The sequence below is a fragment of the Eurosta solidaginis genome, chromosome X (genome assembly GCF_040869045.1).
Source record: "Eurosta solidaginis isolate ZX-2024a chromosome X, ASM4086904v1, whole genome shotgun sequence".
Classification (NCBI taxonomy): Eukaryota; Metazoa; Arthropoda; class Insecta; order Diptera; family Tephritidae; genus Eurosta; species Eurosta solidaginis.
The window spans coordinates 164120038-164126267 of NC_090324.1; positions in this window are offsets into that span (position 1 = coordinate 164120038).

Here is a 6230-nt window from a genome sequence, read left to right on the forward strand (position 1 = left end):
CTGATTTATTTTTCCTTATTTAATTAACATTATAGAAGCTATTGTATAAAAAAAGAAATGCTGTAGGAGGCAATCGTACCCCTAGCGAACCCGCCCTCTCTTACGCCGACGTCATGCGCGCGAAAACCCGTCTGCTGAGCTTGACTCAGTCGAGATTCTTCGCTTCCGAAAGAGCCTCTTTCGAAAATTCAAAACCAATCGGAAAGCGAAGTCCCCTACTGGCACTTGACCCCTTCGTGGATACAAACGGGATTCTCCGTGCCAACGGAAGATTAGTAAACGCCGACATGACCTACAATGAGTGTCATCCCATCATTCTCCCCGAAAAGGCTAGATTTACTACCCTTTATATAAGGTTCCTGCACGAGAGCTTCCTCCATGTGGAAGCCCGCCTCCTGCAACAAGCTATGAGGCAGGAATTCTATACCCCCCGACTCAAACCTCAGCTGAAAAAATGTATTTTCCAGTGTAAAGTCTGCACTATCCATAAGCGACAAACGCAGTCTCAAATAATGGCAGATTTACCCCCCGAACGATGCACTTTCGCGCCACCTTCACTGCTACTGGCGTAGATTTCGCCGGCCCGTTTCAAATCAAAGCTTCGATGCTCCGATCTCCAACCCTCGTAAAAGGTTATGTGGCCGTTTTTGTTTGTTTCACCACCAAGGCGATCCACCTGGAATTGTGTTCGGATCTCACCAGTAAGGCTTTTCTCGCTGCCTTCGCCCGGTTTGTAGGGCGTCGAGGGTACCCGAAACAAATGATGAGCGACAACGGCACAACATTCATTGGTGCTAAGCGAGCTACCGAAGTAGAGTTCGTCGCCTTCCTCAACGAAGTCTCGACAGATATTGTCCAAAAGTATGCGCCACAAGGCATCGATTGGAAATTTATACCCCCCGGCGCACCCCACATGGGCGGATTATGGGAATCTGCCGTCAAAAGCTTTAAAACCCATTTTAAAAAGGTTGCCGGAACAAACAGCTTCACCTTTGAAGAATTCTCAACTCTATTAATTCGTATCGAGGCCGTTCTCAATTCTCGACTTATCTCCTCGCTTTCCCAGGACCCAGCGGATCTCACCGCCCTCACACCTGGCCATTTTCTCCGAGGCGCACCCCTCCTCGCCATCCCTGAGCCGAACTATGAACACCTCTCTATGATCAACCGTTGGGACCGGTTGAAAGTTTTACATCACCATTTCAGCAAACGCTGGAAGAATGACTATCTCATGGAGTTACATAAGCGTTACCGATGGCAAACCGCTCAACCTTCCCCTAAAATCGGCGATCTAGTCGTCATCAAGGAAGACAACCTACCCCCTACCGAATGGCGCCTAGGACGCGTGGAAGACACCCATCTAGGAAGAGACGGCCATATCCGAGTAGTCGACGTACGCACGCAAAAAGTTGTGCTCACCAGGCCTATCACAAAATTGTGTTTCCTGCCACCAGCGGAACCTGATTCAGCCCCGCATGGTTCCCTATCATCTCCCGAACCAACTACAGTCCACTAAGATTACCTATCGACACCATCTCAGAGCATAACTGAATCATCCCGTATCTCTCACAGGCAGTCCCTAACCTGGCGTTTCCTCTCAGACATACCACTAATACGCATTCATATTCTCTTTCACAGATGGATCGTCAGCGCCCTCCGGTTCCCGCACTACGCCGCTCGCTTGAATCGCGAGTCGTAGTGCCCGCAGCCCCGCCACGACACACCAATACCGCGATGGCCGACTACCGCCATGCCGATTGTGTATGCGGCATCACTCCCTCTTGAGGTGCCCTGCCTTCTTGGCCATGCAACCGCAACAACGCGCACTAATCGCTATGGCACATCAATATTGCACCAACTGCTTGGCACTGTCCCATCGCACCGACGAGTGCACCTCCACCGAACGCTGCCGGGTCTGCGGGCATCCCCATCATACCCTACTACACCGGGAAACCGGAGGTCGCCACCCGTCATATGCCGTTCCACCACAGCAGGAGGCTCGTCCGACATCACGCCGCCCGGAGCTGCACCGTCGCATTTCCGCAGCTCATCGTCGACATCGCCAGCCACCAGTCACCCATCGTTTTTCGAATGCATGTCAACCTCAACGGCTATCAAATGTCGAAAATCGCACTATACGATGCACCGCCACCGGATTGCGCACGTCAACTTACAAACATAAAGTTGGAAAAATATTAATTCAAGAAGCAGTTCGGGCTCTGACCGAGCTGCAGCACACGTTAGGCGCTTAGTACGCCTAGGCGGGCCAGGATGTTTACGCGGCGTAGGCTGCCACCCGTCCCATCTCCTTCTTGTACATACGTATATCCATGAATTTATATCTATTCCGTATCTTGTACTGTATTTTATTATATGGAATTGTATTATATTGAATTTCCCACAAAATCAATGAATTGTATCTACCTTTAAAGTTCCCACTGGGTCTCCTCATGGACGTGTGGCAGCCTCCACCGCGTAAAACCACCAAAACAAATTCGCCGCAATGTGCAGTGGGGCGATCCGTCATCACCGACAGCTGTCAGAGCAGCCATTACGTTTATTATTGTCATCTGAATAAGTTCAGCACGATTCCCTTTTTCTTCTTGCAAAATTTTCACCTTTCCGGAAAATTATATAGTTTGATTCCTTCCTAACACAATTGGATAACGTTGTGATAAGAGTGTCGCCTACATTATAAATTATTGGAGTACTCGCGTCAATATTTATAACCCTAGAGGCTGTCGCCAAATTATTTTCAGTTTAACATAATTCGCAATAATTGTGCCAACGTATCGACATTATCATAGCCACCGGTGAAAGGATTTACATTTTTCTGCTGAACATAAACTTGTAAATTGTGAATTTTCTATATTTTCGCGCAAGAACTATATTCGAAGCTTGCGCTCCATATAAAATAAGTAGTTATACTTAACAGAACTTTGTGCTTTGGTCAATTTGGTGGTCGATGAAGACATTTTGTGCGAATTGAAGATTCTGCTCGACTAAGAGTGAAGTTAGAATTACATTGTAACATAAAGATTTGTCAAAAGGGAGATAAACCCGTGTTTATATTATACGCAAGGTGTAAAATATTGAAATTGAAACGAAAAGAATACTGTGTATTCCAGTATATGCAAAAGATGTATACTTCAAGTTCTTAGTTAAATCAAATCTTTATTAAATCAGTGCGTAGCTCTATATACGCTGCAAAAATTCCTGTTAACATTATAAGAATTATAAAATTTTATGAATAATTAGAAAGCTTGTGTTTAAATATATTGAATGCGCGATATGCAGTAACTAAAATTTGGTTGTGTATAATTAATTGTACGTAACGATTTGCAAACGAGTTGTGAGCCAGTAAATTGCAGGTGAAACCCAGTGACTGAAGCTTTCTGCAACATCTGAACGATTCCATCAGCGTTGCGCAAGATTAAGACAAAAAAGGGTTCAACACAGTGCCAGCAACGAGTCCGCATAGTAGCAAAACACCACCATAACCTCATCACCAACCATCTCCACAAAGCGGCACCTCCTGAAACACCCGGGTAAGTCTCGAATAACTGCCAGGTTTGCAGCAGAGCGAAAGGGCCGAAAAAACGAAGTCGTGAGCAGATGGCGCAATATATTTCAGGTGCACCATTTGAAAGGATCACGATGGATGTCGTAGGTGCATTTCCTACTAGCAACGGCGGAAACAAATATGTACATTCTGACCAAGGGTGAAATTTTGAATCGGCTGTGTTCCACGAAATGTGTAAGACAATCGGCATTCGAAAAACACGCACAACTCCATTGCATCCTCAGTCCGATGGTATGGTGGAGCGATTGAATAGAACCTTAGAGGAGCACATAAGGAAAGTAGTAGACAAGTTCCATAAAGAGTGGGATACACACATATCATTATTATTGATGGCTTACCGATCGGCAGTGCATGAGACAACGGGCCAAGCTCCCGCAAAGATAATTTTTGGTAGTGACCTTCGACTGCCAGCTGATTTTAAGTTTGGGATACATTCCGATGCGGAGAGAAATGTCAAGAAATCTACTAGTGTCTTGGAGGAAGAGATGAGGGAAATGCACGATCTTTTTAGACAACGAACGAAGATTATGTGTGCCAAGGCCAGATACGATAAAGCAATTAATTTGGAAGGTTTTCGGGAAGGAGATTTGGTGCTGCTATACAACCCACAACGAAAGAAAGGTTTGTCCCCGAAGTTTCAGTGTAACTGTGAAGGCCCATTCAAAGTTGTAAAGCGGATCAACGATGTAGTTTACCGAATACAAACCATTGGCAAACAACAAAAAAAAATGAAAGTGGTTCATTTGGAAAGGCTAGCAGCGGTTATATCGGAAAATTTGTCTGATCGGGACGATCCGAATTAGGTGAACGGCAGTGTGGCAAATATTAGCATCACTATGCTGTTAGTAAATAATCACAACACAAAAACATTAAAGCAAGCCACACTTGTGTACATGAACACATCAATTATCTTTTACACACATGCATGGAAGGCGACGAGAAATACATGCACACACATAACCAGCAGCTCGAAGCGAAAAATTATCGTACACACATGCACGTGCAGTCATCAGCCGAAGTTCTTACTCACACACGCACACGCATATAACTAAATTACCAAGCAGGAGATACAACAGTTCTAGAAGGTGAAACGTCTAGACCTTTGCACACTGGTCGAAATCACATATCTAGCGGCGCTAAAGTCGTAAATGTAAATTAACAAAGCCAAATTGTTATTTTCGGCTATAAAATGAGTAAGGTATTAAATTTTAAACAATTTGTATTAATGTCAGTGCAATATATAGTTAATGTAAGGACATATGTGTAACAGTTATGTTGGACAAAATAGGCTTAAGGCAAATATATACATTTTTATTAAGAATCGTCCGAATCAACATTGGTCTTCTTGAACACTTGGGTCTGTAAGCAAATTTAGAACATCACTACCAATTTCTATATTGTTCCTGGAGTAGCTAGATGGTTGATTGGACAGCGAAGAGATAAGAGGATCGGAAGAGACAAGAAGTGAGTGTCTTAAATGCTCCATTGTGTTTTTTCTTGAATTTTTCCAAGTATAGCAGTATTTCCGCTATTGGTATTTCCCGAACTAGGTTTAGGAATATCAACTAATAAGCACATCTCATTTCTCAATTTTTCTTGAATATCAAACTTAGTTTGTTGTACAACAGATTTAGCAGTGCCACGAACTTGCCACTTTTGAATTAGCAATCTATATGCAATATGTAAATGCACCAAAGCATCTTATCCATGCGTGTAATGTTGACAAGCCATACTCATACATATTAGTATTAAGTGGTAGAGCTTTAATCGAATTTAAGTCATTCATAACTTTTGGTGTGGCTCCACATATGCCACATGTTTGTGACGAGGATTCTGCAATCACACTAAAAACTTTACCATCGATCATTGTGGGATAAAATAAAAAAAAAACTGTGTTGGAATAATTTCAGATAGTTCCTGTTTTACTCTTTCAACATCAGTTCTCACTAAGTTAGAAGTTTCTTTTCCATAAATCAATTTAATTGGTCTACAAAAGCGAGTAGAAGAAGGCCGAGAATTCTCCCACAGAATAACGCTTCCCATTTTTACTTGTAAGGGCACAATTCATACTGCAAATAAATCTTCGTCGTGATTGCTGAATTCAGGGTCAGAAAAGCTTTGCCTATAAGTGGAATGTGCACTACTGCCATCACATCCCCACTTGTATATCGCAGTAATACTCTCTTTATTGAGATTAACGAAAATATCATTCTGTGATTCAACGATCCTTGTAATAGTATGATCAATCAACCTCTGAAAGAACACTTCACCAGATGTCTCGGTAATTTGGATTCCGATCGGATAGCACTTCTTTTTTGCTAATAACAATGCATCATATGTTGGATATATGTTTACGTTACTTTTTTTGGCACCAGATTGAAATAATTTATATGAGTGTTTTGTTAAATCCCCGTTCACGTAAAGAGCTAAAGCTTCATTAGGGCTGTATGCAATATAATTCTTTCCTAGAAGCGACAGTTCTTTTAATCTTTGCTGGGACCTCGGCATCAGAATGGACCATGGATACCACTTCTTAAACGGTTCTTTTCCTACTTTGTGTAAACTTAATTCAAGAGAAAATAAAAATTTATTGCTGATGCCTTGGGGAAACAAAATTTACTAATTTAAGCTTTAATTTTAATCTTTA